Source organism: Erythrolamprus reginae, chromosome 4, assembly GCF_031021105.1.
Source record: "Erythrolamprus reginae isolate rEryReg1 chromosome 4, rEryReg1.hap1, whole genome shotgun sequence".
Taxonomy (NCBI): domain Eukaryota; kingdom Metazoa; phylum Chordata; class Lepidosauria; order Squamata; family Dipsadidae; genus Erythrolamprus; species Erythrolamprus reginae.
In genome coordinates this window covers 101,227,362-101,249,846 of record NC_091953.1, presented here as the reverse complement: position 1 = coordinate 101,249,846, position 22,485 = coordinate 101,227,362, and the positions used below count along the sequence as shown (strand labels likewise).

Genomic DNA, 22,485 nt, shown 5'->3' with positions numbered 1-22,485 from the left:
ACGAAGTTTTGATTTTGTTCTTGTGGAACTAGGTTGCATATTAATATCCCTACCAGTTTCCCCATTTTGCTTTGCTTCTTGAAGTTGGCAGCAAAGGTTGCAAATGATGCTCATGTGACTAAGGATGGCGAGATGGTTCAACTATGAGGAACGGTCATTAAGTCCCCCACATTCAGCACAATCAACACTTTAAAAATTCACTGAATGCGTGGTCGAAATGCTGAAATCTCACACCTGTGTGTCCCCTCACACTGTGATGCACACACACATGCAAGAGAACTGAAGCTGCGAGCACAGCGCACCATTCGCTACCAGTGCACTGTCCTCTATCACAGTATTTCCCAACCTTGGCAACTTGAAGATATCTGGACTTCAACTCCCAGAATCCCCCAGCCAGCATTCGCTGGCTGGGGAATTCTGGGAGTTGAAGTCCAGATATCTTCAAATTGTCAAGGTTGGGAAACACTGCCCTACCATACCAGTAGCAACTCACTATTGCTTACAAATCAGTGTTTTTGCTAAAAATCATTGGGTTTTATTTACATAAATATTAATTCCTAAGAAAATATAATTCCCTAGGGCATGGGTAGACAAAGTGGGCTCTTCTATAACTTGTGGACCTCAACTCCCAGAATTCCTGAACCAATCATGTTAGCTCAGGAATTCTGGGAGTTGAAGTCCACATGTCATAGAAGAGCCAACTTTGCCTACCCCTGTCCTGGGCAATTATAAGCACTATTTTATATGCAGAATGACTAGATCTAAGAATTATTAATATGCACAACAACAAAGTCAAAAGTTAATTTTGATTAACGCTGAAGTTACATGTATTACGCACATCAGGAAAGTAGAATTACATGTCAACAGAAGTATTATCATTTAAAAAATGTTTTTTTTAATGGAATAAACTAATTTGATCAGCTTCTACAAGCATGCTAGCATTTCTCATCCTTGACAGCTTGACAATGTGTGGACCTCAACTCCTAGAATTCCCCAGCTAGGTATGCTGCCTGGGGAATTTTGGGAGTTCAAGGCCACGTAACTTAAAGTTGCCAAGACTGAGAAACACCCATATAATCTTTTTAGATTTTAATATATGTTATATTCAGTGAAGGGCTACCAAAATTTTTACTACCACACTGTGCTCTGGGGTGGAGCTCCATTTTCGCTACCCCACTGCGTCCCCCCCACATCCGGGCAGTAGCCCACCCCTGGTTATACTATTCTTGCATATAAGAACTGGTTCCTTAATTAGTCTTAAATTTAAAAATTCTGATTATTCATTATACTTTAAGTGTCCTTGTGGTAAAAAACTTCTGTTGGTTTTGGCTAACTATTTCTTAAATTTTATTTTCCTTTGCTTTCATATTCATCAAGAAAAAAGGGTAATCACATTTTAACCAGAGCGCAGGTATAGTAAATCCATTACTATTAGCTACATGAAAATGTACCATTTCACAAAATAACTGCTATATAAATTGACCATTTTACACACTAATAAACAATGTCAATAGAACACATTTTAGAAATCTATATGATAAAAAACAAACCAAAATAATTGACCCAATTTCATTTCTACATCAAACATAAATATAAATACAAGGAAAACACATAAAAATCTGAATGTAAAGTGCTTGAAGTAAATGAAAGATGTTGACAAAAGTGGAAAGAGAAACATCCTTTGCCATTTTCAACATTATTTCAGATGAAAGTTAAGGATAATTCATTCCTGTGATATTAGAGCTTTTATTCCTATATAATACATCATCCAATTTAACAACCAGGTTTGGACCACTGCAGCAAAAATACACATACACACAAATAAAAAAATACAATCAAAACAATGCATTTATTTAGGAGAAATTACAGTCCTTGTTTGACCATATAAAAATGGAAAAGGCAGGAAAATCAAGCCATAGCAACTGTAATCAACATTTATCTATTGGAACCAGAACCTTTGTTCATTCTCAAATGGCACTGATAGTGACGATGATAACTACCATCCTAAAATTATGGGGGAAAATCAGGTTGGAATAGTTATACTTTACTAAGAAACAGCAAATAGGTTTAGACATTATCTCTTATCTCCAGAGTTCATGGAAATGTGATAGTTCTCCTTTCATAAAAATGACTTCATGTAGCACATGATATTAGTAAACTCCAACAGAACAAAAACTTCTGCTTGTTCCATAGGATTTACCCATTTTCTAGTTATACTAGCATCCCTCAGTTTCTTTTTTCTTAAAAAATACACCAATTTTAAGAAGCCAAAGGGACTAACAAGATAAATCACCTCCTTTCTTCTTGTCTCTGGGAAGGTCAGAAAATTCCTATCCTCATATAACATAGTTACTTTCTCAACTATTACTTCTGAAAAGGTTCAGTCTGCAATAATGGAAATTCCCAAAACATAGCAATCATATACCATCTCTGCAAGGGGTTTTAAGTAAACTAATCACTGTTCTTAGCATACTTTATTATGACCATTGACAAAAAGAAAAAATTATAAATTAACCAAACTAAAACAAATCATTGTAATATTTGTATTATTAAAAAAGGATTTTGCAAATGGTAAACAAAAACTTAGCCACATTCAGGAAAATCACATCAGTTGATTTGATTTACAGTAATCAGAATGAATATGGTCACCTAATTAGATGACAAATTTCTTTTTATTGATTGAGTTGATTTGTGAAGGCCGTCAAGCTCCATTTTAGGTGGCTTATGATATGTCCAATAAATAAATTAAACATGACTACCTGAACTCCCCATACAAGAAAGACCAAAGAGGAACTCCAGACACACCTTAATCCCAACCCTTGGAATAGGCGTTGTAATCTTACCTGAAACGCCTCTTCTCATCCAGTGGAACCAGCCTTTAGAAGGGGTTTTTCCTCAACCAATCATCTTGAGGATCGAGTCAGTCTCATTTGAATAATTGCTAGGATCCACCTTGGGACCCCCTAGACTAGACTCCAGCGTGGCGGCTTAGTGGTATACTCTACGATGTGTGGACTCCCTTACCTGTGGCTAGTTGCCAAGATACAAACAAGAAATAGTGTGTGATAGAGAAAAACAGAGGTAGAAAACAAGGGTGGGACTGAAGGCTGGCTCCACTCAATGAGAAGAGGCATTCAGGTAAGATTACAATGCCTATTCTCCATCCTGGGGTGGAATGGGACATACCAAAGCAGAAGTCTCAGGGAGAGGTGGTATCCTATGCACTCAAAGAGGGTCCAACACTTTCTGTAGTACTCTCCTGCCGAAGGCGGAGTCCGCAGACCCATAGGAATCAATTTTGTAGTTACTGATGAATTGGGAAGGGTGAGCCCACTTGGCTGCCCGACAGACCTCCTCTAGAGATGCCTGTGTGGACCAAGCCGCTGAAGTGGCTGCATTCCTGGTGGAGTGTGCTGTGATGCCTTCTGGAGTTGGAAAACCAGCTATCACATAGGCCTTGGCGATGGCACTTCTGATCCATCACCTTATGGTGGCTGAGGATATTCGATTCCCCAGGGATCGAGGATGGAATCCCACAAAGAGAGCTTCAGATTTCCTGAGGTCCTTGGTACGGTCTAGGTAGGTCTTAAAAACTCTTGGTATGTCCAGAATATGGCAACATTGTTTGGAAGGGAGGGTTGGATGGGCACAGAAGGAAGGAAGAATGAGCTCCTCGTTGATGGAAGGAATGAAGGAAGGATCAAGTCTGAGAGTTAACTTATCCAGTTGGAAGACACACAGATACAAAGTTCTGAAATGTGGCGGGTGGATGTGATGACCACCAGAAAGGCTACCTTTATGGATAGATGCCTGAGTGAAGTTTCACGGAGTGGTTGATATGGTGGCTCCATGAGGGACTTCAGAACGTGTGGAAGGTTCCAGGTAGGATAACAGTGAATCATGGGTGGACACAGGTTGGTCACGTCCTTAAGGAACCGACGGATGATGGGGAATTGAGACAAGGATCTACCCTGTTCACATGCCAAGAATGAGGAGAGTGCAGCCACCTGTCTGCGAAGGGTGTTGGGCACCAGACCAACCAGACCAGTTTCAGGAATCTCAGAATCTTGGGAAGGGGAATTGGATACTGGGAAAGGCCTTACCCTGTGCCCCAGTCACAGGTTTTCCACATGGCAAAGTAGATGAGGTTGGTAGAGGGGTGACGGGATGCTTGCATGACGAGGATGATGTCCTGATCATAATCCTGACTTAAGTCACACATCTCAATTTCCAAGTGGTCAGTTTTAGCCAGGTGGGATCCAGGTGACATAGTGTCCTCTTAAGGAGCATTTCCTCCAAAGGAGGCAACTGCTAGGGCTGGGCAACCGAAAGAGCCTGGAGGTTTGCAAACCATGTTCGTCTTGACCAGAAGAGGGCTACTAATACAATCTTGGCTTGTTCCAGCAGGATCTTCTGTATGAGCTCCAGTATCACTGGCAGTGGTGGCCACGGGCTCCGGAATGCATTTACCTGTTCCATTCCTTGAACTGGGAAGGGGGAAAAGAATCTTGGGAAGTGGTTGTTGGTTGGAGTCATGAATAGGTCGACCAGAAGTCTGAATCGTTGAATTATCTTGTGGAATATGGCTGTATGTATGGTAGTTGCCACTCCGCTTTATATACCCGTGTATATCCGCCTGGGAGTTGTGAACTCTGGATATGTGGTCTGATGTCAGGGAAATAAGGTGTTTCTCTGTCCATAGCTGCTCTGTTGAAGGGATCTGGAACGTGTCCCTTCTGTTGATTGATGTGTGCCTTGGTGGATATTTTGTCCGTTAGCACTAGGACATTGCATCCCAATATGAGGTGTTGGAATTGTTTCAGGGCAAGATAGACTGCTCTCAGTTCCAATCAGTTGATTGAGTGAGAGGTCTCCTGGGAGGACCACGGACCTTGAACCATAGCTCCTTGGGAGTGCCTGTCAGGCTGGCATCCGTTATCACTACTGTCCTGTGAGGTAACTGGAATGAGCTGTCTCTAGAAATGGCGGAGGAATTCCACCAGGAAAAAGATCTTCGAACCAGCGGAGGAATTGGACTTTTATGGATGATGTGCCTTCTCTCACTTTCTGATAGGGTAAGAGGAACCACTGTAGTTCCCTTATGTATAGACAGGCCCAGGGAGTTATCGCAATGCAAGAAACCATCTTATCTAGGAGGGACGATAAGGACTCTAGGGAGAACTTCTGTTCTCCCAAAACCTGTGTAGCTGTCTGATACTGCTGGTCTGCCATTCAGGTGAGTCTGACAGAGCATGCTAGTGAATCAATGACTGATCCCAAGTGCTGGATGGAAGTGGAAGGAGTTAGGTGACCCTTTTCTAGATTAATGATTCTGGAGGCAACCTATAGTGATTTCTAGGTGATGCTGGGCAAGATTCCTGAATGGGACATGTACCAGTATGTCATCCAGGTAACAATGGATGCACACTGGAATGGTGCACAAGTGCGCCGCTAGGGCCACCAGGATCTTGGTGAAGACTCTGGTGACTGAGGACAGTCTGAAGGGAAGGGCTCTATATTGGAAGTGGTCCTGTTTATAACAAAAATGAAGAAAATTCCAGTGAGACTTGAAGATAGGAGCATGGAGGTACAATATGTCTCAGTTAGATCCAGAGATGCCATGAAGTTACCCCAGTGAATCAAGGCTAGGATGGAGGAAAGTGAAAGCATCTTAAATCTCCTGTAATCTAAGCAACAATTCAGCCTTTTGAAATCTAAAATGGCTCTCTATCTCTCCCCCCAAAGTTTTAGGGACTACAAAGAGAATTGAGTAGAAGCCCCAGCCCCATTGGTCCTAAGGCTGAGTAGCTCTAATTGAGGTTAGATGTTTCATTGATTCTTCTATTAGGTGATGTTTGGATGGGACTTGAGAAATGGAACATTGAATGAAGAAATCAGGGGGTGGATAGAAGTAATCCAACACCAGGCCTCTGCGCACAATGTCCTATACCCAGGGGTCCTGTGTGGATCGCTCCTAGGCTGACCAAAATCTGGCCAGCGATTAGAGCACAGAAAGGGCTACCATCTACCCCTGCAGAAGGGCCTGCCTAAGGAAACCCTTCGCAAATTGTTATGGAAGGGGCGAGTACAAGTACCTTTCTTCTATTCCTATATCTCTTCTTCTATTCTTTCATTGATATGTTCTATTCCTATATCTTCTTTTCTATTCTTTCTTAGATATATTTTACTATGAGTATCTTCTCTATAACCTTCATGTATTTTACTATGTGTATATAGATATATGCCCACTAAAACCCTCATTGTGAATTGGACAAAATAAATAAATAAATAAATAAAAATAAATAAATTGCTTTCTCCTGCCCCACATCTGGCTGTCTCTGATGGGGGTAATACTGACCTGGGGCATGAGGAAAGGAAGATCCCTGGTAAGCTGTTCGAAAGAGCTGTTGATTTAAGGGAGGGGCTCTTGGGAAATCTTTCCGGGTGGATCTTCTGTTTGTCGCTAGTTTCCACTAACAGAGATTCCAGGGGTTCACCAAAAAGAGATGAGATGGGGCCTGCCACTGATTTCCACTTGTTACATGGATCTGCTTGCCATTTTCTCAGCCACTGGAATCAACGGCCACTACCAAGGATGCCATGACTTTGGCAGCAAAATAGGAAGACTGCAGGGTAGGATCTGCCAGAAGTTGGACTGATGTGAACATCTTGTTGAAGTCTAACATTTGTGGAACGTATGTGACGCTGGATCTGAGTCAACCATGGGAGGGTTGCCCACTCAAAGAAAAATTATGTTGAAGAGGCCCTGATAGCCCATGCTGTGGACTGATGAGTTTTAATCAATGCCTGCTCAATGTGTTTGTCCCCTGGTTTCAGGACTTCCTCTGCATTGCCTGGAATTGTTGTAGAAGAGTGTTAACCTCTGATCAGTGCATCTACTACTTATACAGAAAGTAATTCAGATAGGTTGGAGGACACATTAAAAAATCTTTTGTCCTGAGAGGAGGTAGATGGGACTGTTGAGGGAGTAGCCCGCTAATTCTCCACTGAGTCTACAGTAGTTGGGGAATAGGAATAACATCCTGTCTGATTTCTGGAAAAAAAGTGGTTTTGCCTGATTATCCTGAGCTGTGGATGAAGATGAGATGGGTAATTTGATACTAGCCACCGCTGGAGTCTTGAATAATAATAGTTTAAATAAATTGGGGGGAAATAATCTGCTCGTTAAGGGCTGATCCATGGGTAGACCCTCATGCTCTAATAGATTCCATTTGGAATAGTCTTCCTGGATCTCTTCCCTGCATCCACTGAGGCTTGATTCCTCAGAAAAATCATCAGAACTGTGCCTATTGGCAAGGCGTCTCTTCTTAGAGCGATTCTTAATTCGCGCCTTGGATGAAGATGAGGAAAAGGTAGGTGTAGATCTCTTCCCCGAGAAAGAAAGGCTATCAGAAAGAGCCTGTTGGAAGGCTTCTGCCATGGAGCACAGAGGTTGGCTGGATCAAAGGCTAACTGAGAGGCTAACTTGTGGTTGAGGTCTGGCTAGGACCCACTGATTCTTGCTGAGTAAGGCCTGATTGGGCTGAATCTCCTGAGGATCTCTTGGGCTTCTGATCCGCCCCATATCTTCCCTTGTGTTCTGGGCATATCTGTGGTATCTAGTGCCAAGGGATCCCTTTCTGATCCTGCTAGGTACCTGCCTCAGATTCTCCCTGGACTGCTGTGAAACCTGCATTGCCGCCCTTGGTCTCTCACAGATCCTTTGTAAAATTCTATGCTGGCATGCCTCCACCTGGGCTGAGGCCTTCAAGTGCCCTATGGGATCTGGAAGAAGATGGGTTTGAACAGGAGGAAGACTGATCTGGTGAAGACATTTAATCTTGTTCTGAAGATTCCTGTCTTCCTGCTTCTCTTTCTGCCTCCTTCTCATTACGCTCCTTGGTAATCATGCCTTCTAGTGGTGTAGATTCATTGTAGGCCCCTCCCCCAAGTATGCTTCCAAAATGCCAGCCTCCTTATATGCCCTGTACGTTATGGCCTTCTCTACTGTTGTGTGGCCTCCAAGAAATTCAGCACAATCTGGACTGCAAATGCACTTGTGCACTGCTCCCTTCCCCCCCCCCACACACATACACCTGATCAGGTTTGATCAGCTGTGCTGGGGCTGGGAGACAATCTTATATGCAGCGAATCTGTCTTCTCCACTAGACGAGCGCCGTGAGCTGACTCCAGCGGCGCTCCTCTTCCTACGAGCTACAGTCTTTAATAAGGGGAAAGCTTGCCAGGATACTGAAGAGTAGATACGAATCATTCACCGTGATATAACCCTTTTTCTCACTGCTGCAGGGCGCTCGGCTCTTCCAGCACATGTCCGGAAGTGCTGCCCTTTAAAATTTCCTGCAAACATGAGCCGTGAGCTGACTCAATGGCGCCCATAGTTCCGGAAAATCCATAGCATATAGACGGAGGCAAGGGAAGTGGAGGGGGGAGCAGGGGCCCCCCGGCAAACAAATGACTACGATCTTGCCTGTATTTCTTTATCAGCGCATAAGTTCCAAGGCATCCTTGGAGTTATAGAAAGCTGGAATCAGGAGCCCTAAAAAGGGCTGTTTGGTAGTAAGGAGTTGAAGGATTTAAGACTGATTTCAAGAAGGCCAAATTAGAGAAAAATTCAGGAGGAAGTCCTGCCACGACTATCCTCTGAAGGATCGAATCAGAATCCTGGGGTCTCAAGGTGGATCCTAGCAATTATTCAAATGAGACTGACTCAATCCACAAGATGATTGGACGAGGACAAACCCATTCTGAAGGCTGGTTCCACTCCAGAACAGTGAACAGAGCCAAATGTTAAGCCTCTTCTGTAACCCTAGGAGAATGGGATACATCTGTATCTCCAGGGAGATGCTGTAGAAGAAAATAGAGTCTGCAATAGAGAAGGCATGCTTTTGCAGTCCCATAAAATGATAACATTCAACTGATGGCTCCTGGAGCATGCAATAAAGCAAAACATGAGTAAGTTTCAATAAAGTTCAATACTATTAAAACTAGAAAAACAAAGAAATTTCCTTTTAAGAAGCACCATTTCCAATCCTAAGAAGCTAATAAGTACTCAATGTTGTTGTATCTACCCATCTCTTGTAGTAGTATTAAACCAAAGCAGGTTTGTTTGTTTTTTTAAATCATAGTTGGCTTGAAGGAGAAATATTACTTTGGTCAGTTATTTGTGCAACTCAAATCTTGTGGCTACAATTATTTTTTAACACTCCAACTATATACTAAAAATATGTAAAACTGTTTGGAACTACATGGAAGACAAGTTTGTAAAGTTACCATCACATCTACAGTTTCAGAAACACTAAATACTTTTAGAAGGATATTGTGTACTTTAGACAGAAAGATGTGTAAATGTTGTTAACAGTTATCACTAACTGGCCCTAATATCTTCTCATTTCAATTGCTTCTCCAAAATCCACATAACAAATGCACCACTTAAACATATTTAAGCCTGTGTTTATTAAGAATAAGCACTTTTTTCTATCTTATTAAAACTATGTAGGAATAACGCTAAACTATAGCTGTATAATGTTAAGTCTTGCATATTTGCTCATTACAAAAGTCAAAAACGTTATCTTGTGCTGATGTTTGGAGCAGGCTACGATGTCCTAATCTGAACAAAATAAAAACAGCTCTCTTTTTTGGCCACTTATCTATAAAATCTTGAGAGGACCCCTGCTAAATCAAACAAAGGCCATCTAATCCAGCACTTTATATCACCCAGCAGCCATACAAGGAAGCTCCCTGATAGTTGGTATTTAAAATTTACATCTTACTAGAGGGTTACTATTAAGAACTTTACCTAGCAATGAATTTGTCAAATCCCCCTTTAAAGTAAACACTCTTGAGAGGAGCTTAGTTTCAGGTGACTAGATTCACAGAGTTTCTTCCAAGTAGAGATTGTCCTCGACTTTTAACTAGTCAACTACCATTCCAAGTTACCACAATCTTGGAAAAGGTGCATTACAGTCTGTAAAGCTCTTGTGGTCATCATAAATGTTGCACATATGTGCACACACAGAGACACACACACAATTGCATGGTTGTATTTTGGGTACTTGGTCATAAGCTTATATTTACGACTGTTTGCAGTGTCATATAGTCACTGACTGATTCGCAATGTTTTTCCCCATTTCCCACTGGTTTGGGAGAATGAATGCAGACTGATGGCTGTGTGTTTTGTTCAATAATTGCATGTTTTAGGCTTACAATTACATGATATGCTTAATAACCACTGTACAAACTCATAAAAATTGGGTCCATCCATGTAGGTGCCTCAACTTACAACCATCCCAACTTGCACCAAAATTCTGGTCCCAATTGCAGTAATAAATTAAGGACTATCTGTAAACCGAAGCATCATTCTTTCAAGATTTTGTGTTTATTTGTTTGCTTTCTGATGTAGACTCTATTCTCTGGAAAATGCCAGTACTCTCACATTTATAATAACTATTTTAAAAATCCTGCTAAGCTTCTCAGCACAAACAAAATTGACTAAAAGCTATCTCTTAGTGAGACTATCCATTTACTTAACCTGAAAGTCAATATCATATTGGATATAGCAATAGAATAATGAGACTGAGAAGCTCATTCTGAGTGCATAACAAGTCTTTTAAAAATACTGTACATGTAAAATCGGGATTGAGAAGAGAGCAACACACAGCAAAGGTGGTTTCTGCAAAAAAGCTGAATAAACGGTGGACCACCTAGTTAGCTGCTACAAGAGGACTGCACAAACTGATTACAAAGATTGGCATGACAAAGTAGCAACAACGGAACACTGGAATTTCTGCAAAAAATACCATTTGCCTTTAAGTAAGAACTAGTGGGACCGCAAAACAGACAAAGTCATAACGAGTGAAGAAGCTAAAGTGCTCTAGGCCTTTAAATTCGAACAGACAAGCATCTGCCACACAATATTCAGACTTAACAGTTATTGATAAGAAAGACAAAAACATCTGGATAGTGGATGTGGCAATACCTGGAGACAGGAGAATAGGAAAGTTCTGCAAACCGAAGTAGAACCTTGGCAAAAGAAAGCAAAAATAATAATGCCAACAGTAATAGACAGGGCAGGTGCACTTAAACACTATGGGCATTGTCAAAATCCCCATGAGTTAACTGCAAGAGACAGCTTTAGTTGGAACAGTTTACAGCTGACATTAGACCTCTGCTGCCATCAAATATCTACCTATCCCAAGTCTTTGAGAAGGTCTTGATAGATTTTTTTGGGGGGGAACAACAAATCCAGTTTAAACACCTGCTGATTGATGCACCAAAGCATAATAAACACTTATATGCAGCATTATTCCCAAAGAGTATGGACAGCTCACAACAATCAACGAAATTATATTAAGATCAATAGCAGATAAAAAAGGAAAATGTGACTGTCTAGATCAGGGGTGTCAAACTCAAGGGCCACAGGCTGGATCTAGCCCCTTGGGGCCAGCCTGGAAATAGCAAAGGAGAGGCCCATGGTGCCTCTGCTACCAAAAATGGGGCAAAGGGAGGCCATAGGCATCACCCTACACCCCATTTTGGCTGCCAGAATGCTGCAAGACGCCATCCTTGACTCAGGTTATAAAAGGGAGGAAAGGTTTGCAGGAAACTGCTATTATAGCCTATGCCATTAATTTTTTTTACCTTTAATCTTTATTGAGTTTTTTAGTTATAAACAAACCACATATAAACAAGATATACAAAAATACATGAAATATAAACAGATAAAGTAAATACTAACCACTTTTGCAACTATTTCATTATAGTTCAAGTCTTCCTATGGATCTGATCTCTCTCATAGGGTGATCAAATAGATCATGTATGTATTAAAAAACACATATCTCTATTTTTATAATGTATAAAACCATATCTGCGGAGGTGCCAGCCCCCCTAGCCACACCCCCTGGCACTCCAAGGTCAAACACAACCTTGATGCAACCCTCAATGAAATAAAGTTTGACACCCCCTGGATTAGATGGAACAAAGCAAGTCTCCCTCACTCTTGTAGAGTGGAGTTATCCATGTCAGGGAAATCTTATTCATGAGCACAGAGTGCCAACCCATGCAAAATTTAATGGATCTATATAGTTGGGTTTCTGATTTCTGTTTTCCATAATGAGTTCCCCGGGTGGATGAGTAGAATTATAAATTAAATAAATCTCATTGCTTTCTTGAACTGTGGGTCATGAACGTTTTAAAAGCCCTCATATGCAACATTTTCCCAAATTTCAAACTGGCATGTTATTTTGCTTCCTCTTTCTTAGTTTATTAGAATACTTGCATCTGTTATGACTGCTGACTTGACTTTTTGTAGTCTCTGAAATCATTCTAGAGAATTCCCCGACCCCTAGAAAGAGGTTCCCAGTACAAGCCTTTAGTAAGTTTGAGGAAATTGGTGAAGAAGTGAAAGCAAAGACACTGCTGGACACAACCCATTGTATTCTACTTGTTAATTAAATAAGAATCTGAGCACGAACCAACCCTGCATACCTTTTAATCCATTTCAATTCTGTCATTACTTCCTTAATTATTTAGAACGGAGGCATATGGATTGATTATACTGTATCTGATGTCTGTAGCTCTATAATTTATTTCTGTCACCCTTCAAAATGAATCAAGTGTAGGTGGCAAAGAGAACAAAATGTATTAATGTGCTTCAGCTGCCTGCTGGAACATTGACAGTCCTAATTCTAGGCCATTTCCTGCTTAACTTCCTATTAATCAGAAATAAACATGATTTTTCATTAAAATATTTCAAGCTTATCAACGGTAAAAACACTGGAAATAAACTATTAAGGCCAGTGGGAAATTTTTCATGCCTTGAAACACTGGCACTGAAAGCATCTATCTATACTTAATAAACTATACTTTTAAAATCTATATATTAGAAGTGCTACAAGGGATGCATAAAATATTTGGAAGACTTATTCACAATATTTGGTAGTTCCCATAATAACTCTTCTCAAGTTAAAGCAGCCATATCTCTGACAAAATTTAGGCAGCTGCTTTGGAAGGTATGTCCAGCTGTGTCTGCAATTATGTATAGGTACTTTTTGGGGGGGGGGAACAGCATGCATACTAGGACATTTTTTAAATAGTGAAACCTAAATTTTGCTTTCCAATGGACTTTGTAATTGATGTCATTTGCATAAATTATATCATTTTTCAGAGATTTATATCATTTGAGTACAACCACATTATGTAAATAGCTAAATGGATTCAAGTAAGTGATCTCAATTGCATAATGATATCACAGCAGTGACGCAAAATGATACCAGTGACATAATTTATGTAATATATGTAATTAACAGATGACCTCTTCTTCTCTACTGGGAGTGCCCTGTGAAACAAAGAAACCTTTAGGAAACCGATTCACTTAAAATGCAAGCTTAACAAGTATAAGATATCTACAATTTATCCTGGCAAAAAACTAAAGCTGGAAATACTTTTTTCAAAATTATTACGAAACAAAAATGCAAGAAATATGACTGCAGCACTGAAATTACAATGGTACTCTTCATTTTAAAATAAATAATTGTTCCATTTAGGATGTGCAAATCAGCTATGACTTCACAAGTGTATGTTTAAGGTTTAAAATCTTATTTTTTAAATAGAACTTATAAATTGAATTAACAATTGACCTCACTCAAAATAGAAAAAAACTGTTCTAAATATATAATGAAACACTATATAATAATGTATAGAAAACTAATGAATAAATAAATACTAAACATCACAAGTAAATCACAGGAATACAAGATCCAGTTAGAAAAAACTATTTGACATCCACATAAAGTAACAATGGAAAATCTTTCAGAAGTCAATGTAGTTACTACAAAATACATAATAGGAGCATTTAGACAGGGAAGTCTAAATCCTAACAGTGTTTACCTAAACAATATGGAGTAACAAATCTGGCATGTTAAATTTACAGTTGTGCCTCATCTTAAGCCAAGGGTGTCAAACTGGTGATGCGTCATATGGAGGCCACATCCAGCTCAGCTCTACCAATGGAAAAAAGTCACAAAAAGTCATACGACAGCAACGTGATGCAGCAAGTTTGACACCTGTGTCCTAAGCCTTCCGACTTCCAAATGTATCCTTAAACATTCAGTTAAAATAGCAGTCTGGTTTGTCATTTGTACATGCAGCTAGTGAAATTAATAAAATTATGTAGTAGGATATATAACTTGAGTTCCTGTCATACTAAGCTATTTTATTTAATCTCAGTCTAAGGATGCATTACGTCATATGATTAGAGAAAATGTCACACACAAAAAATCCTAAACCTACAATATCTTCACTCCCTATATTTGCTTTTGGTGAATTCACTTTCTAAGGTATAATTATCAATAAACATTAATCACCAAACAAGCAGGTGATGTATGAAAAGCCATGTAAATAATGTCAAAGAACAATGCTGAATCCGTATAAGATTTTAGGGAACATCAACTAGGAACACCAAAAGGATAAGCTAAAGCATATTCACTTCTCCTGATTATTATCCAGTTATTAATCATCAAGTGAGGACAAACTTATCTGTTGCACCATTTGTCTTCTGAATATGGTACGTAGACCAACACATACCGATACATACCAGTGCTAAAACAAATACGCACAAGTTATTTCATCCAGAATAAGTCAACACAAACTTTACTGATAAGTTCCCTAAAGAGCATTAAACCTGTTTTCAAATAAACATAAGTAAACAGGCATCTTGCACAAGGCATTAAATGTGTGTGCACGACAAACTTGGCCATGCATAACTTATGGGCATTTGTCTGTCCCATCAGTCCTTGATCTTGCCATGGTTTGAAGGTGGTTTAGTAACTTCTTATGCTCTCTCACTGCAATGGACAGGCATACCTGAAAACTTATCCCACAACATGGCAAGATCAGGAAGTAAGGAAGATGCCAGCATCTGCAAACACTTGCCCTTCACATACATTTAAATATCCTGTTTAGACAGAATGTCTGGCTAGAGTTATAAAGATATTTAATGCTATACTACTTGTTAAGATTTTGTTTATCCCACCTCTATTGTTTTTACAAATAACTCAAAGTTGCAAACATATATAATACTCCTCCATTTCCCCCTCTCAACAATGTGTGAAGTGAGTTTGGCTGAGAGAGTGACTATCCAAAGTCACTCACCTTGGCTTTCAAAGTCTAAGGCAGGACTAGAAAACACAATCTCCCAGTTTCTAGCCTGACTTGCAATAGGGAGTTGTTTCCAAAGCAATATATCTAGTGACTGAAAAATAGATATCTCATGTCTAAAGTAGTAGCATTCTCTTTAAAAATATATTCACAAATGAATTTAACAATATAACTTTCTATCTACAATGTTTCAAAGGATGCTATGACTGAATAGCTTTAGTATATACCAAATAAAATCTAGTATATACCAAAATATATAAAATTCAATCGTTGTAAATGCATCAAATCTCCACATCTAACAGGTATATTTGACATGCTGTGTTGTATTTATACAGGAGCTAATTAAGACAAATGCAGATTGGTAGGCCCCAAGATAGCACTCTCAGTGATTGGGGAAATGGCCATTATGTTTTTAAAAAGGAGTCTGAGATGATTCTAGTAATTACAGACCAATAGATATGCTGAGTATTGCAGAGTATGCAAGCTTTTTGCCATTTACATTGGAAAATCCTGAATTGGATAGAAAATGAATGCATCCCACACAGGAAAAAAGCTGAATTTAGAGTATTTGATCTCCATAGATCAAATAATCATTGTTCAACATACAGGTAAAAAGTACTCTGCAGGGTCAAAATCTCCATATACATACATGCTTCTGATTCCACGATCATTCTGAATATTTCTTATATTCAAGGTAGTGAGCTGATGCTTGATATTCATTTCTTTCAGATAACAAAATTAACATAGCTTTTACATGATATATAATTAGGTTCCTACCCTAACTACATGGTGCTCAAAGTAATATAAACTAACAGCAATATTACAGCTTCCTGAATGGTACCCAAACCCAACATTAGGGCTAGAGAATGGGTTGGAAAGATGTAATCAACTGCATATTTAATAGCTATTTATTGGTTGAAGAATATTAATCCCTTAACGTATTTGCCTCTGTATATATTTCATGATAATTTTCAATGAAGATGGAAAAAGCCAGTTTACATATTTCTTCCTTTATCTTTTTACTATCTTTATGTTGAGCAAGTTAAAATGGCAATAAGGCAGCAAATTAACGATAAAAACAAGTAAACTTTTATAACCGATTTCTCCATCTCAGAAAATCTTCCATCAGATTTTGAGAACATTCCCAAAACCAAGATTTGATGTGTGTCTATCCACAGTATTAGAGAGCAGATTTAGTAGTATCCCATATAAGAAACATATCTGTTCTTCTGGATTAAGACTGCTATGTGTAATTTATTATACTGTATATTTTATAGAGATTTCCATATTAAGTTCCACGCTATAACCACCTCTTTAAATATAATTCCCACTTGGAGCACTTACACTTCTTTCTTTCTGTCAGAACAGAACAATTCAATAGCACATAATTGACATAATTTTTATGACTGCGTGAATAGAATCTGGAATCAGGTTTTATATTGACTAGTGACTGGTAACTGAATGAAATTCAATTCTGATCTTGTTTATATGTATCCTACAATGATACAATATTTTACTAATTTTACACTATTGTTTATCTTACAAATTTTATGAAGTTTTAAAGAGAACATAAAAATTAACACAAACTAGGACTAAATAAAACAAATAAAACAAAAAGAAAAAAGTACATAAAGATAAAAAGAATTAGAAATTTCCAATTTCCTATGCAGCCAATATTAGTTATTTCTACCTTTATGATTACAAAAACATAGAAACATAGAAGTCTGACGGCAGAAAAAGACCTCATGGTCCATCTAGTCTGCCCTTATACTATTTTCTGTATTTTATGTTAGGATGGATATATGTTTATCCCAGGCATGTTTAAATTCAGTTACTGTGGATTTATCTACCACGTCTGCTGGAAGTTTGTTCCAAGGATCTACTACTCTTTCAGTAAAATAATATTTTCTCATGTTGCTTTTGATCTTTCCCCCAACTAACTTCAGATTGTGTCCCCTTGTCCTTGTGTTCACTTTCCTATTAAAAACACTTCCCTCCTGGACCTTATTTAACCCTTTAATATATTTAAATGTTATCTTTTTTATAACCATCAAAATCACAAATTATAAATGCATTTTACCCTTTCATGTAAAAAGTCATAAACTTAGATATTGTCTTTTGTTTAATAAAAGCAGTCAATTTAGCCATCTGTTCAAGTTCCATCATTGTCAAGCATTCATTTATTGTGGGTAATTGTTGTAAAAGTTTATTTGGATTTGGGCTGTGTAGTGTAGTGTAGTGTAGTGTAGTGTAGTGTAGAGTAGTGTGTATTATAAGCATTGTATTGTATAGTATAATATAAATTCTATATATTTATATTAACCAGTATGAAGATTATATCTTATTTCCATTTAATATTACAGGATGCCTTGCTTATAGTTTAGTGATACATTATTAATATGATTAATTTTATACTTTCATATATTAATCAGTCTGGAAAAAGTTGAGTTGTGGACTGGCTATAACTAAAAACAAAAATCCCAACTTTGGTTTGTTTTTTCCCCTTTAAAGATGCAGTGTCATACTCAATCTAACTTAAAAAGGGGTCAAAATTATCCTAATCCCATGAAACTCTTATAAAACGAACCTGCTTTTACAATCAGAAATATGCAAGGGATTAAAACAGCGAACAACTCTGCACCCGAATGAAAATAGTAGCCTATAGACAGTTTAGGTGGTGTTCCAGAGGTTCCTGAAATGTAGGTCATATTTCTTGCTGTGTATGCGAAGAGGAAGTTTCTCTGGCACAATGCATTTTATGAAGCTACTTCAGGCAAAGATATCTCGATTCCCCACCCTGATACCAAACAGCAGTTAAGAAAAACTCAAAGAGAGCGGGAGCCACAGCTACTTCTATTATTTCTTAGATATATTTTACTATGAGTATCTCCTCTATAACCTTCATCATGTATTTTACTATGTGTATATTGATATATACCCACTAAAACCCTCATTGTGTATTGGACAAAATAAATAAATAAATAAAATAAATAAATAAATAAATAAAAATAAACTTCCCAAAGGGCTGGGCTGGAGAAACACTCCTGGTGTTTCAGTCTAGTTCAGTGTTTCCCAACCTTGCCAACTTGAAGATATCTGGACTTCAACTCCCAGAATTCCCCAGCCAGCGAATGCTGGCTGGGGAATTCTGGGAGTTGAAGTCCAGATATCTTCAAGATGCCAAGGTTGGGAAACACTGGTCTAGTTTACCCATCATCCTATCCCCCCTCTATATCTCCTCAGAGCATTACTCTGGGTCCCTGGTCTCTGATTTCAATGCCCCTTTGTACCCTATGCACGGGAGCCGAAGAGAAGGACTTTCCCCCGGACTGCAAATCCTAGCCTGTGAGGAAAAGGGAGGCTTTAACCTACTTGCCACCCCGCGAGGGTTTTCCTTCCCAACCCACCTGGTGGTCCTCCCTCGCAATTCCCACCCACTCAAAAGCGTCCACGACCCACGCCTCTTTTCTCCCGCCCAGGGATTTTTTTTCCCTGCAAATTTTTCTGCAATCTTTCCTTTCAGAAACCCCTCCCTTGTGAGGAAGGAGGGGATAGAAACACTCTACGGCACCCTTTCCCTGTCCGCCCCACCACAAACCTGGCCAAGAACAGAAATTCTCTCCTCCCCCCCCCTCTCTCTTCTGGGTTTGGTTGGGTCTACTCCCCGGGTTTGGTTGGTTATAACCCGCCTCCCCCCCCCCCCCCATCTTTTAGTTTTAGGCGCTTCGACCCTTCTGCCAATACTCCCCTCACGATGTGCCCATCCCACCTCCCAGTTCTTTCCCCTCCGCGAAGGGCGGGGAAGGCAAGCTCGGGGGTGGGGTGGGGGTCTCCTCCTACCCGGGCGCCTTAGCTAGCTAGGCCCGGAGGCGATGGGACGGGGAGGGCGGCCGGCGGAGGCTTTTCGCTGGGCCGGAGTCGGAAGGCGCTTCCAAGCAACTCCTCGGAGGCGGCGGCGGCAGCTGCTTCAAGTTTTATGGCGGCTCTTCCCTCCCCCCGCCCGCTTTCCTTTTCCTTCCTTTCCTACCTGCCCGCCTGCCGGTCTGTCTCTCCGGGCTCCGGCCCAGAGGGGTGTGGGGAGCGCGGATGGGCAGGAGGGAAGAGGCGGCGGAAAGGAGAAGGGTTGAGGGGAAGCTGGCTGCCTTCGGCGGCGGGCTTCGCTCTTTGTCTCGGCGGCAGCCCAGAGCGGGGCTCGTGGCTCTCCCCCCTCGCCCTTCCTGCCTTTCTTCTGCCCAGCGGCGGGCCGCGCTCCGGCCTGGCCCCGCCGCCTTTGCGGGCTCCTCTTCCCCGCCCGTTCCCGGTCCGACGTGTCCAAGGCCCCGCGCTGCCGCTCAGCTAAAGCTCAGCCTCGGCAACCCGGCGGCGGCAGCCAGAGCTCCCGCCCCTCCCCTTCGCATAGGAGGCAGGCAGGCAGCTCCCTCCTCCTCCTTCTCTCCGCCTGCCCCTTCTCTTCCTGCCGCCGGGATCGCGCAAGGGAGAGGCGGAGATGGGAAGCCCACGAATCCGCCCACCCATCCCCCGCTCCTTCTCCCAAGGAGGAGGAGGAGGAAGATCTCTTGTCCCACCACCTTTCTCCACCCACCCACCCGCAAGTCCAGCTTTCCTCCATCCGGTCGGCCAGGAAATGCTGAGGGGAATTTAAAAAAAAAAAACACCACACAAGCACGCATACAAAATTATTGAAGGCGCGAAAATTGCCCGGTCTGATTTTGTTTCTTTTCTCGTTCGCAGAACCGGAGAAGTTTGCGAGGGCTCTTTCGGCTCGCCGCCCCCGCCACAACGCGAGGGTTGGGATGATGGCGAGGCCAAGCACGGCGCTGGACGCTTGACTCCCTGAGGCAGGACTCGCGCCTCACCGCGTCAGACGCCACCCCGCCTTGTGTTGTGGGGCCGGTTGGCGAGAGGCGCCTTCCCTCCCGCACGCCCGGGGTTCTGCGGTCTCCTCTTTAACTGCATCCCTGCCGCTCTGTCGGCCTCCCTTCCGTTTGTGAGGTGTGGAGAGGTGGAAGGTTTAAGGAGCTCGGGTCGGATTCCAACCTGGGATTTGCCAACCCAGCTTTTGCGGCTGGACGATGCGTTACAAAAATGCCCTCAGATCCATATACTGTATTATCTTACTCTAACTAAGGCCGAAGCCGCGCCTCCTGGCATAATTATGAATCCTGTTTCCCCGCTCCTGCTTCCGCTGTCTCAAATGATGCTCCGTTCGTTTGGAAAAGAAGCGGGGAGTTAACGTGTGCCTGGTTGGGAGGCCGGTTATTTCCCTGGAGAAGCGGGATGGATTTAGATGATTCCCAAGTTTTCCAGGGGTCAAACAGGTTGCCGCCTAAAAGAAAGAAACTGGCCCGTGAATGTTTCCACTTTACAGAAAAAGACTTTCAGTCCCTAAATAGACTGGTCGGAGTAATTCCCACCCTGGAATTGCTTCCTCTCCGGGGATGTTCAAAAGGGAAAGAAATCATTTATTTCCATCCATAGGTGGAAAGAAAAAAATGTGTGATGCAACAATGGTAATAACCTGTGGACAGGATTACTTTTAAAATAGTCTAAAGTAGTTAAAAATTGAAGTAATCGTATATATAGTATAAGAAATGTAAGTCATATATATATATAATATACTGCTCAAAAAATAAAGGGAATGCTTAAACAAAATATAACCCAAACCTCTGTGAAATCAAACTTGGGAAGCAACACTGATTGACAATCAATTTCACATGTCAGCACATTCAACTTTGTACAGAACAAAGTATTCAATGAGAATATTTCACTCATTCAGATCTAGGATGTGCTCTTTGAGTGTTCCCTTTATTTTTTTGAGCAGTGTATAAGAAATGTTAGTTATAAGAACAATATAGAAGTGTAAAAATGTATAATTTCCAGATAATAAGTCCTCCAATATCTCTAACAATAACTTCTTCTGAAAATGGGGTTATAAATAACCCATTAGTTGTCGTATGTCTGTTTTTGTTTTTCTGTGTTATAATCAATAATTTTTTTAAAAAAAATAAATGCATAGATCCACAGATATTCCCTATTTAGCCCTTTCAGTATCAAGTTAGGTAAAACTGATAAAACATACAGATAGCATTCCGGATAGAAGTATAAAGTTCTGCTGGGATATAAAATCAGAGTCGTAATGCAGTCATAATAAAAAAAACTATAAAATTCTGAATACGTCAAAGTACTTCAATGAGAAATAACTTGTACTTTGATCCATGGTAATATAGATTTTTTTTTTCAGTGTTGCAGACTTGCCTAACCAGATTCTGTGAGTTCCTATGAGAACATTAATTTACAATAAATGGCATATTTATTGTAAATTACTAGTTAGTCTTAACAAAAACTTTTGCGTTAAATAATATTGAAAGTATTCCTCCTCTATTACTGTATAAAGTTTGTAAGGATATATAATTGAAAAGGGTTAAGTTAGAAATATACTGTTCTCAAAACACAAATACTTTTTGTGTTTCAGTGATATATATGTAATATTTTCAGTGAGATTTCTGGAAATTATGCAAGAGACTGAGTTCTCTTAGTGGAAAACATAAATGAAACAACCTTGCTAATTAAAAGTCACAATATCAATCAGCTGACAACTGATGTGGAAAGAAAATTAAATATAAATACCAAAGGGTAACAATATGATTTGTATATCTGTTTCTTAATTAGCATTTCTTAATAAACATTTTGTTTAACTTTGAAGAAATCTCTGTTATAGTTCTTGAAATCAGGCAGTTATAAGATAATAAACCTAAGAGAGTTTCACCCAAAGCAGACTTTGATTTATAGCCTGTGACAAGGGGCACCCTATGGACCACAGACAGCCCTGATTGCAGTTGCAAATTTGGCAACAATTTATATATGAAATTAAAGAAAAGTTACTCGTAAATTTTCATGAATCTACACTTTTAAAAACAGTCCCATTAGTTGGCATGCTATTATGACATTGATGCTCCATTCACTGATATTCTTGCCCACGCTCAGAAAAACGTAAAAGACTCCAAACCTTTGGTGCTCATATATCACACATATCATTTACATTATTGCTACAGAGTAAGGTAATAAAATAAAAAGAAATTTTAAAAATTGACTTGTGGACAGACTCCCAGAATTTCTGAGCCAATCATGCTAGCTCAGGAATTCTGGGAGTTGAAGTCCACATGTCATAGAAGAGCCAACTTTGCCTATCCCTGCTCTAAGGCATTCACAGAGTTGTCCCTAAGCCACTCCTGTGTTACCTTGGCTGTTTAGGATCATTGTCATGTTGGAAAGTGAATCTTCAGCCTAGTCTGAGGTCCTAAGCACTGGGGG

The 22,485-nt window shown here is 40.2% G+C and overlaps 1 protein-coding gene across 2 annotated transcripts in view; it reads right to left on the bottom strand.

Moving 5' to 3' along the window:
* Positions 1-19,636, bottom strand: part of NCK2 (NCK adaptor protein 2) — a 109,359-nt gene extending 89,723 nt beyond the window's left edge. Inside the window, exon 1 of one of the 2 annotated variants that reach the window (XM_070751070.1) lies at positions 19,202-19,636. The gene's annotated coding sequence lies outside the window, so the exon portion shown is untranslated. The other variant, XM_070751071.1, reaches the window with a different exon arrangement.
* Between the last annotated feature and the right edge of the window lie 2,849 nt (positions 19,637-22,485).